Here is an 11,741-nt window from a genome sequence, read left to right as displayed (position 1 = left end):
GGTTACCAGACAGGAGGATCCAGGTCCCCTGCAGCGCTTAGTCTCATAGTCAGACCTATTTGAGGTCTGATTTTAAGATGACCCCGATTATAAGACAAGGGGTATTTTTTAGAAAAAAAACTTGTCTTATAATATAAATACGGTATGTTTAGCCAAAATAATTAGATATACTACAATTGTTTGAGCTAAACCACTTACAAAACACATTTTCACAAGGGAAAAAACATTAACATACGTGCTACCTGACATAAGAAAGCACACAATTGTAAGAAATGTAATAAAAAAGTCTGGGTTTGTCAATGTAGGAAATGGAGCCCTTTTGACATGAGGTCTAGCCCTGGACATTAAACATACCCTAATGAAAATTGCATTACGCAATAAAAAGAGAAAACAAATGTTGACCAGGAGCGTGTAATCTTGCAAGAAATTGTCAGCATGAAGTCTGCTGCCACTATGAATGCCAAATTCTGAAAGTTTCTCCTTTAAGATCTTGTCTTGTCACATCAACACTGTTACCTTCTGAACATTTAACTATGACCTCAGAAGACTTGTGCAGACATAACAGTTGGAGTTTGGTGGATCCAATGAACAAGGCACAAGTAGTTTCTTCTGTGGGTTTGGCTGCTTGTTCAAGAAAAACATTCTTCATTGATCTAGGTTTCTGGATAATATCTTCAAAGCTTCAATGACGATAAGCCATTATATTATGGCCTTAGTAGCAATCACAGCAATGTTTCCTGCCATTGACTTATATCAAATCTACTTTTCATGTTCATGCTGACGATGTACATTTGGAGGTTAGCAGCAGCAGTGACAAATCATCCCTATGCGACATAAGCTCTGCATCATCTCCCTTTTCAATGGTTTAGGCAAACAACTGGGCTCAGCTCAGAACACCCAGAACCTGCTGATCCTTTAAGCCAGGTGAAGAGGACTCCTGCTGCTCTTCTGGGAATAACTATTGTCTTTATTTTCCATTGAAGCCCGGTCCAGTGGCAGTGATTCTTTTTTGTTCCTCCAAAGTCTATCCATTGTCAGACGGTATCTAATATAATCTTTGAGCTATGTTGAACAGCTTGATGGGATCATGATCAGTGCATTTTGCCCATTGCTTTGTTGATACCGTCTTTATGTTTCCATCCTCATTAGAGATATTGGGTCTCTCAGCATCTTCTTTTGGTTCCCAGGTGGCCTCTAGGTCTGCTGTGTCTTGTGAAACTTACGGATTAGCATCTCCCTCACCAAAAAAGTGGTTGAACAGGTGTTTAGCCTATACAATGCAGTGGATGGGGGTGTTGCAAACTGTACATCTTGGGAAACTTTCTGAGCAATTTTAAGTGGCACTTGTAGCACTCTGATAATGGTGTCCTGTCCAAGGTAGCCAGCTATGCCGCCGTCGACATCGTCTGCCAGACACATCCTATTCACATCGTTTCACGCAGCTCTGGTATGCAAGGCATTCATGACTGTGAACTGCCTAAAGAATTCCACATTGTAATCACGGGTTGTGATAAGCTGTGATGTTTGCTTTTGGACAAAACTGTAGGATGCTTTCCTTGGCGACCTGAGCCTTTGACCTTCCAGATTTGAAACAAGAACTGCCTGTTGAGGTTGCTGATGTCTATAGTGTATCCAAGTCAATCACGTTCAGGTTGGTAAATCCGGTCAGCACCAAGTTCTTGGGTAACTCGCAGCCAATGCCTCCAGCTCCCACCACCGAAGCCTGATGGCCTGCTGGGTCAGCCCGGTGGGTGCGCAGGGCCCTGTTCAGCAACATTACTCTGACATCCGACACACAGAGAGAGTGAGCAAACTGTGCATTCCACTTTTCTGTCCAGCATTATACTACTTTCTATTACTACATTATATTACTATTAATTCACAAATAAGAACAACTGATAGCATTTTTTGGATTAATGTATCCTTCAAATATCTTATTAAAAGGTTTTTACAAGTAACCTGCAATATAATGTCTATTGATTTTAGTAAAGTATTATTGGATGTAGTTACCATTTACATTGTGTGCTCTAAATGTATATTTTCGTCCCTTCTTTGCATTAAATGTAACACTTTACATTGTGTATATGCCTTAAATGATTGCTCCTTTAGTTTATTGCCACTGCAAATGCAAATGCATTGTCATCTGCTAAACTGTACATTTTGTTATAGATTGCTTAGAGTATATTTCTGTATTAACCCCTTAATGACAAAGCCTGTACATGTACGGGCTCAAAATGCATTGTTTTCAATGGGTTTAGGGATTGCCCATTGTCCTTGAACTGGCGCTATCACCAGTTAGCATACCTAGAAATGTTCCACGCTAGGTTATCCAATGCTCTCCTAGCCTCCAATGATTTCAGGAGGCTTTATGGGGAGTGTGGCTAGGATTCAACAGAGTGGGTCTAGCTGTGCATAGGGGCAGAGCTAGCCCCAGAAAGTCTTGGGATGGGAAAGTGGATGGGAAGTGGGCATGGCCAAATGCTGCTCCCCTGCCTGGAGAAAGAGGAAAGTGACGAAAGCAGGGCTCTGTATTCAGTTTATTAACTATAACACTGTGCTGTACCTCTTGTTGGAAATACCTTAATTAGTCTGCATCTGCAGCCCCTTTTTATTTTACACAGCATAGAATTAAGTGCTTTACTAAAATTAACAGAAGACTACTGTACCTAATTAAGCACTGTATACAATCAAGAAAATAATCAAATTTATTTCACCTTAGCTTACAGTAGAAAATGTCAGCTGCTTTGGGTGCTTGCAAAATGGTAGACACATGTTTATGAATCCAATTCTCAATGTTGATAAGTACATGTGCAGTTTATAGTGATAAAAACATTTCAAACAATGCATTCCAGCTTCCTTTCCTTGGCATTTTGCAGTAATAACTTATGTTTAATTTAAACTTTAAGCACTAACCTGTACCATAACTAGTCAACGTTCTTTGTTTATTGACAGCCCTATTTTCTAGCCTATTATCTGCTTTTGAATAATTACAATACCCTTCTCTTACGCAGACCTAATATAATTATGTCTTGCTTTAATTATCACCTTCTTCTGCTAGAAAATAATTGATGTACACACTTTTTATGTGAACATTCTTTCCTTTAAAAAGGATTTTAAAAATTGCCAAAACATATTGCATTTTAACGCTAATTGTAAGCATTTTACAACAAACTTTGAAAGAGACTAGTAAAGACATGACTCTCACATAGGGCTAGAAAGGGCTAGATGTTTTTTTTTAAAGATAACTGTATATAAATGAAGAGGGCCATCTTTATATTTATTGAGGCCTAAAACAATCTCCCTCCTCATGTCACCCCCTAGCCTCATTATACCTGAGTGTGACGGTGGTGGAGGTATGTGCAGTAGCCAGGATTTTTATCAGGATATATGTTTTTCATGTATTAGCAAATATCCCAAAAATGATTTGGACAAATTTTGGTAAATTTTTCACCCATTTGTTTTCAGCCAACCAATTATGTTCCCTGCCCATTCTATTTGCCTGAAAATTCAGGGGTGTTTTTAATTCAGGAACATAATTTGTGGCCTGGTGTTCACATTCGCTCACACACTCTCACTCTCATTCTTGTGCACTCTCTGTCTAAAACTCTCAAAAAGTTTCTCTAAATTGCTTTGTGACCACTTCCACTTTCATAGAGAAGAGTGTGAATGAATGAATGAGGGCCCATGTATTATGGATGAAAATTCTTAGCTTTTTGCTTTGTTTTCATCAGATTCACGGGTGGGTCTGGCCTCCTTTTTGTGACTTCGTATGAATCACCAATTTTACCAAAATTTTGTAAATTTGCATGATCTACTGCAGGGTCATGTAAAGTCAGTAGCGTACCTAGCGGGGGGCGCCATGGGCTAGGGTGACCACATGTCCCGGATTGCCCGTATCCCTGGCAGACTCGTCACTTTTTTTTTACACGGAGAAGTCAGTCTCCTTCGCGAGGCCTCTAACTTCGTCGTGGTGCCAACATGTCATGCTGAGCGCCAGAATATGACGTCATATTTCGCCGCTTAGCAGTGAAACAGAGGCAGAGCAGGAAGCAGCGGCAGAGCAGGAAGACGGAGGCGTCGTGCTCCCAAGGCAAGACTTTTGGAAGGTAAGTCCAAAACCTTTAACTACAAAAGGGGGAGAGGGTAGATAGTGAGAAACGAGGGAGAGGGGGTAGATAGTGAGAAGGGAGGGAGAGGGGGTAGATAGTGAGAATGGAGGGAGAGGGGGTAGATAGTGAGAAGGGAGGGAGAGGGGGGTAGATAGTGATTGGTGGGTAGATAGTGTGAAGGGAGGGAGGAGAGGGAGAGGGGTAGATAGTGAGAAGGGAGGGGGTAGATAGTGAGAAGGGAGGGGGAGGGGGTAGATAGTGAGATGGGGTAGATAGTGAGATGGAGGGGGAGGTGGTAGATAGTGAGAAGGGAGGGGATAGATAATGAGAAGAGAGGGGATAGATAGTGAGAGGGGAGAGGGGTAGATAGTGAAAAGGGAGGGAGAGGGGGTAGATAGTGAGAAGGGAGGGAGAGGGGGTAGATAGTGATTGGTGGGTAGATAGTGTGAAGGGAGGGAGGAGAGGGAGAGGGGTAGATAGTGAGAAGGGAGGGGGTAGATAGTGAGAAGGGAGGGGGAGGGGGTAGATAGTGAGATGGGGTAGATAGTGAGAAGGGAGGTGGAGGGGGAGGTGGTAGATAGTGAGAAGGGAGGGGGTAGATAATGAGAAGAGAGGGGGTAGATAGTGAGAAGGGAGGGAGAGGGGGTAGATAGTGAGAAGCGAGGGAGAGTGGGATAGATAGTGAGAAGGGGGTACAAAAGGGGGAAGGTAGATAGTGAGAAAGAGGGTAGTAAGTATATTAGAATAAATAAACAGTGAGAATGAGTGAGAGAATAAATGAATGTGTAGATGCATTGTGTGAATGAGTGAGAATGAATGAATGTGTGGATGAATTGTCTGAATAAGGGAGATAATGATTGTGTGAATGAAGGTGTGAATTAGTGAGTGACTGTAAAAGTGTTTGTGTGTATGATAGATGTGTAATTGATTTGTAGAAAGGCAAATATGGCACAAGCAGGGTATTTATGGGACAAAGATTGCACAGGCCGGGCTCTTTGGGGACAAAGTTGACTCATGCTGGGCTGTCTGGGGACAAAGATGGTAAGTCCTTTGTGTGTAATCTGGGTGCTGGTCAGGTTCTATGTGGGCAGTGTGGACGCTAGGGCTGGCTTTGGGTTGTGCAACCTATCATCTATGACTGTAGTTTTATCTCTTGCTATGTTTCCATACATTATTATTTCATACCTGCAAATACAGGAGTTGTATGTCTGATTCTATGCCTCCAGTGCTGAGTTCACATGTGAACAATAATAATAACAATATTAATATGCCCAGGCAACCAGTACATGCTAGAAACTGGACATGATAGGAGTGTGATTGCTGTTAGCAATCACACTCCTATAATGCCAAGTCAGCTAGTACATGCTGGAATCTGGATATGCCTGGGCATGATAGGAGTGTGATTGCTGTTAACAATCATATATATATATATATATATATATTAATATTGTTATTTATTTTTTTTGTCCTATTTTGCTGTGTTACTTACTTTAAATAAAAGCGTGAGATTTTTTTTATGGTGGGGGTCATATTCGGTTTCGGACAGGTAAATGCTGCATTTTCGATTTCAGTCCAGAATTTTCGTTTTGGTGTATCCCTAAGCCAGACAATGAAGTGGTAGGCCTACACCACATCAATGTTTGGCTTAGTATATAGTGATAGGAATTATACTGCACTAATATCAATGTCTGGCTCAATGTATAGTGATAGGGATTACGCTGTACCACCGTCAATGTCTGCCTCAGTATATAGTGTATAGTATATAGTGTTAAGTGTTATACTGTATCCCCATCAATGTCTGACTCATTATATAGTGATAGGTATTATGCTGTACCCCCGTCAATGTCTGCCTCAGTATATAATGATAGGTGTAATGCTGTACTTCGTCAATTTCTGTATCAGTATATAGTGATAGGTGTTATGCTGTACCACTGTAAATGTCTGCCTCAGTATATAGTGATAGGTGTTATGCTGTACCCCGTCAATGTCTGCCTCAGTATATAGTGATAGGTGTAATGCTGTACCTCGTCAATGTCTGTGTCACTGTTTCGCTGGACTATTAAGGAAGGTCGTCCCTGCAGAAGTTCTTCCGCCCAAACTACCGCTACTGAGAGGGGAATTCCCGGCAGCAGCAGTCCAGGACTTAGACGATCCCAACAGTGGACAACCTCCCACCAGCTGGAGATAGATTCTGAGCGGCAGCAGCCGCGGCAAGGCACAGCACGAGACAGGAACACAAAGCAGGATAGTCAGACAAGCCAGGGGTCTGATACACGGAGCGGATAGTCGGACGAGCCAGGGGTCTGATACACGGAGCGGATAGTCGGACGAGCCAGGGGTCTGATACACGGAGCGGATAGTCGGACGAGCCAGGGGTCTGATACATGGAACAGGATAGTCAGACGAGCCAGGGGTCAAAACCAGAGATCACAAGCAAAGGTACCGAATCGTGGAGCAAGGGAGAGTCAGGCAAGCCGAAGGTCAAAAACAGGAAACAAGATGCACGAGCTAGATACACGAACTGAAGACCACAACAGGGTGCTTGTGAAAGGCACAGCCGGCTTTTAAAACTGGCGCCATTCCACAAGCCCCTCCCGGACCAGAACCAAAACCACGCCCCCCAGCCGTCCATCAATCCTCCTGCAACGTGCAGCGTGCCCGGGAGGCGGACCAACGACCGGAGGACGGGTAAGTACACTGGCCCTCCGCCCGAGGTAGTGGGACACGGGGAGATGTTTTCCCGGGACCCGTGGACAACCCTTCGCCCGCTACTAGTGACGCGAGTGGGGGACCGCCCGCCGTCCCGAACGGCCGGCGTACGGGAACCGCGGCCAGACCTCCTCCCGGCGGCGTCCGGAGCCGGGACGGAGACACTCCCGGCTGCGTCCGGAGCCGGGACGGAGACACTCCCGGCTGCGTCCGGAGCCGGGACAGTGACAGTCTGCATCAGTATATAGTGATAGGTATTATTCTGTACCACTGTCAATGTCTGCCTCAGTTTATAGTGATAGGTGTTATGCTGTACCACCGTCAATGTCTGCCTCAGAATATAGTGGTGGGTGTTATGCTGTACCACCGCCAATGTCTGCCTCAGTATATAGTGGCAGGTATTATGCTGTACCACCATCAATGTCTGCCTCAGTATATAATGATAACAGTAATGCTGTACCACCTTCAATGTCTGCGCCAGAATATAACGATAGAAGCTATGCAGTTTTAAAGTGTTTGTGGGGGTGCCACATACAGGATCCGCCCCAGGTGCCAAATACCAGGTGCCAAATACTCTAGGTACGCCCCTGTATAAAATTATTCTGTTACTGGGCAATGCACCCTCCTAAGAGCAACATTGGGCACTCAAATACAGATCTCTTCCACATTTATGACTCTCAAGCAACCCATGGTTTAATGAACCCCTGCATTACTATTTTTATGGTGTAGTTGAGTTGATGTGCATTAGACATTTAGTACAACTCGTGTGAGTTTGCTGCTACAAACCTGTATATACTGGCTGCTCTGATATACTCACGTTTTAGTGAAAAGATAGGTTTATAATTTGACACTCTAAAAACAAAAAGAAATAAAAACATACTGTGAGGCTGCTGCTGCTTTGTAAATGTTTTGTAGTAGATAAAATTAGTGCAAAGATGTACAAGAAAGAACAAAATCTTCCACACTCATGGCTAAGTAGGTTCTCATCGTGAGAGCTTCCACTCATGAGCTAATAAATCTTCCTTTGCGAACAGTAGTATAGATCTGGTGCTCAGGTGATTTTATATCTTGTTTATTGCTAGTGACAGTAATGTGTGGAAAACAAATTAGTCTAATTGCATTTCTAAAATCTTACACAGTTTGTCTAGTTACAGTTTCTAATATTTCCCTAGCTTTATCAAAGCTGCGGGTATAATTAACAAGCACTGAGGAAAAGCAATCCATGTAATCACTTTATCAATGCCAGGGGATAAAAGATGGGTTAATGATTATCTTTAACGGATATACAAAACACAATTGTATTAAGCTAAATGTGCTCTATTAAAATTGCCAAATTTCACTGTGTTTTTTTTGTGATATAGTACACAACAGAGGAAGATAAATATGTACATTTATGGAATTGTTTTATATTTTTTTTCAGAATGGTAACAAATGACGAATTTGAATTGCTAATTCTACAAAAAAAGTAAATATTAGTATATTTTCTTCCAATATCTTACAAGCAAATTAGATTAAGGTGTAGCTACTGAAAATAATACCACATTTCCTTCCCACTATTTAGTGTTAAAACTTTAGAATTCTTTATAATTTGTAACCTAATGTAAGATAACAAAATACATTATTTTTATACAATGCAACACTGTTAAAGCCCTTATTGACCACCGCTTTTTTACACTACATGATTAAAGCAATTTTATTGCTTTTACTATGTCTCTGTTCAACCATAATTTCCCTCTTTCTCAATTAGCGTACCCATTTGTTTTTTTTTTTTGGCCCCAGCTTTTAGAGGGGAGAACTGGCTGTCATTTGACACCCTTATCTCCCATTCATCAGGATTAAGCCTTATCTGTGAAAAAGGGCCATGTGTTAGGGTGTTTTCTTGTAAAGTATCCCCTATGCCCATGGTTGTGAAGACGTTAATAGACTATCTTAATAAAAAATGTTTTACAGTGCAATAAACAGTATAGTATAAAGTTTACTTAAAGCAGGGTAATTATACACAGTAATTATATAGATCACATTTGTAATACACTATACCACATATTTCAAAGTGGTAACACTGTCCAAATGAAGAGCAATATGGAAGGTGGGGGGCAGGTGGGCTCACAACCCTAGGCTTTTTTAAAGTTAATCCACATATGGGATACATAGTTGGCAAAATGAACATAGGGTGGGGAACACTTATACCCTATGTGGTGGCACTCTCTCACCTCTTAAGTGATTGTAAAAAAATAAATAAATGAAAATAACAAGCCAAGATCTTTACTGAACTCTTCACCAGAAGATAAATGTTTTTTTTTATCATAATATCCCACATATGACGTTTGCTAACCACCTCATTTTACCCTTACACACAATTATTATCACTATTTTTTATTTCTAGAGTAAATACTTCTACATAGAAATGAGCTTGTGTTGGGCCCATGAGGCATATCAATTAGTTTTATGATGTTAGGAGTAGATTGAGGGTTAGATTGAGGGGTTTAAGTACTAATTAATATACAGTTTATTTTAGGAAACATTGATACTGTACGACAGTGTGGCCCTTTAAAAAATAGTTGGGCCTACAAATAGGGGGGTATAAGGCATTTCTGGGGGCAGAGTGGCAAGCCTGGGGGCAGATGTGCATAACTGGGGGGGGCAGGTTGGCAAATAAAAGGAAATAAAAACAAAAAAAATATTTTTCTCAATCACAGCTTTTCTTAAATATGAAAAATAGTTTACATGAATTAATAAAGAAATAAAAGTTTCTTACAAGAATATCGTGAAGAATAATGTGATCATTGTTTTGTTCCACTAAATAAAATGGAACTTTTTCATCTAAAAGTAGCAAATGTTTTGATTCCATTATGTCTAATGTATTTCATTTATTAGGGCCTTTTAACACTTTTGCTTTCTGGCATTTTAATACAAATAATGTGATAAAAAGAATGTTTTATGTTTATTTGTATGGCAAATAGTGTGAGTCAGGTATGTATACGGGTTGTGTGTAGGGTACAAGAGCTCGATAAACTGGTCTCTAAATGTTTCCAGGGCTGCTTTTCATTCCCAGTCTGGCCCTGCTGTCAAGAGCCAACTGTCTGTTTTACATGAAGGTAAGTGCTATGTCATTGTGAATAGGGCACATCGCAGCTTGTGTACTCACATTATGGTATGGCTATCATGGCAAGAATTACCCAATAAGAAAATAAATAATCATTTATATCCATGAGGTAGTAAAAATACTTGTAATCAATATGACGAAAAGTATAAAATGTATGTATAATGAGACAAGATTTTATTTATCAAACAAACCTACTCTTGTACACAGTCTCCACTGTCGTGATAATAGATTTGTGTAAATGGACCAAAAACCATTCAGAGAATGAATGAGAGTGTGAATGTTAGAATGGGTAAAGCATTGGTGAAATCACAAATGAATTCAAATGAAAATTTAAATTTTGTTTTCAGATATTCATACAAATTGCCAAAATTGCCAATTTTTTTTAAAATTAAAATTAATCTGAAGGTGCAAGTCTACCTGATAATATTATCTATTATTAATTAGAACTGTATATTTTGTGTTCTCATAATGAATACAATTCAAAGTAAAACATACAAAAGATATAGAAACTGTAAGTAAATGTCTTACTCCCTTACCTTTAGGTAGTGAGTTAGCATTTTGTTCTAGTGCCAAACCTAGTAAAAATACATGACTAATGCAACTGAATAAACATTGTATATATCTATAACACTTGAGTAATTAGTTTTCTTTAAATCAATTCTAATCCAACAGCTACATTATATATCTTCTTAAAGATGAAACAGGCAAATTATCCTCCCTTACGTTGTGAAGATAAACTGATGGAAAAGGCTTGAAACTAATCATTCTATACAAGTTTACAGCATTTTGTGATTGGTTCAGACTTGTTGACATTAAATGTTTAAATCTGCATTACAGCATAGAATAAATGCATGTGCATACAATATTGTCCAAAAAGCTTAGACAGGTATAAAAACATGCTGTAAAGTTAGAATGCTTTCAAAAATAGACATGTTAATAGTTTATTATGTATCATCTAACAACATGCAAAGTGAGTTAAGAAAAATCTGAATCAAATCAATATTTGGTGTGACCATCCTTTGCCTTCTAAACAGCATTGAGAGAGTGTAAGAGTATTTGGCACCCGAGGTGGATCCTATATTTGCCCCCTCCACACACTTTAAAATGTAAAAATACCCACACTCATACTATGTGAAACTCTCACTCTTACTCATGCTTTTTCACATTCTCACTCGAATGTGAAAAAGCATGAGTAAGAGTGAGAGTTTCACATAGTATGAGTGTGGGTATTTTTACATTTTAAAGTGTGTGGAGGGGGCAAATATAGGATCCACCTCGGGTGCCAAATACTCTAGGTACGTCCCTAGCAGATAAGGGCATCTTCTGATTGCGAAGGGAAGTAAACATGAGTCCTTTATCTGCTACACAACTTTCCTTGACCAGTCACTGTATCTACAGTCCTCAACATTGCCTGTCTCTTTGTGTGACTTTAAAAGAGCTTGGACAGAACACCTAGAAACCCTTAAGTGCCTTGAAAGTTGTTAAGTCTTGCCATGGTGGATGACTTTTGTCTTCAGCAATCTCACCTTGTTAGTGAGTTTTGCTGTTCCTCTCCTGTTTTATCTGTCCTACACAAGTGTGTCTGTTTCAGTTAACCCCTTCAATCCCAGGGGTTTTTGGTACCTCAAAGCCCAGAGCAATTTTGCCATTTTTGGGGTATGTCGGTTTAGCGATGATTCTCTTTTCCTGTGAATAGTGTACCCATATAAACTATATATCGTTTTTTCAAGGAGAGATAGAGCTTTCGTTTGATACCATAGTTGGATGATTAGCTGAAAATTTAGAAAGAGAAATTTAGTAAAAACTAGCGAAGATTAGAA

At 40.2% G+C, this 11,741-nt stretch overlaps 1 pseudogene; it reads right to left on the bottom strand.

Moving 5' to 3' along the window:
* Positions 1 to 451: 451 nt before the first annotated feature.
* LOC149300414 (SUMO-activating enzyme subunit 2-A pseudogene) lies at positions 452 to 1,777 on the bottom strand (annotated as a pseudogene).
* Between the last annotated feature and the right edge of the window lie 9,964 nt (positions 1,778 to 11,741).

Source organism: Sceloporus occidentalis, unplaced genomic scaffold, assembly GCF_023333645.1.
Source record: "Sceloporus occidentalis isolate IW3139 unplaced genomic scaffold, rSceOcc1.0.p SCAF_25, whole genome shotgun sequence".
Classification (NCBI taxonomy): Eukaryota; Metazoa; Chordata; class Lepidosauria; order Squamata; family Phrynosomatidae; genus Sceloporus; species Sceloporus occidentalis.
Note: the sequence above shows the minus strand (reverse complement) of the source record. Positions and strands in the feature narration are given on the sequence as shown.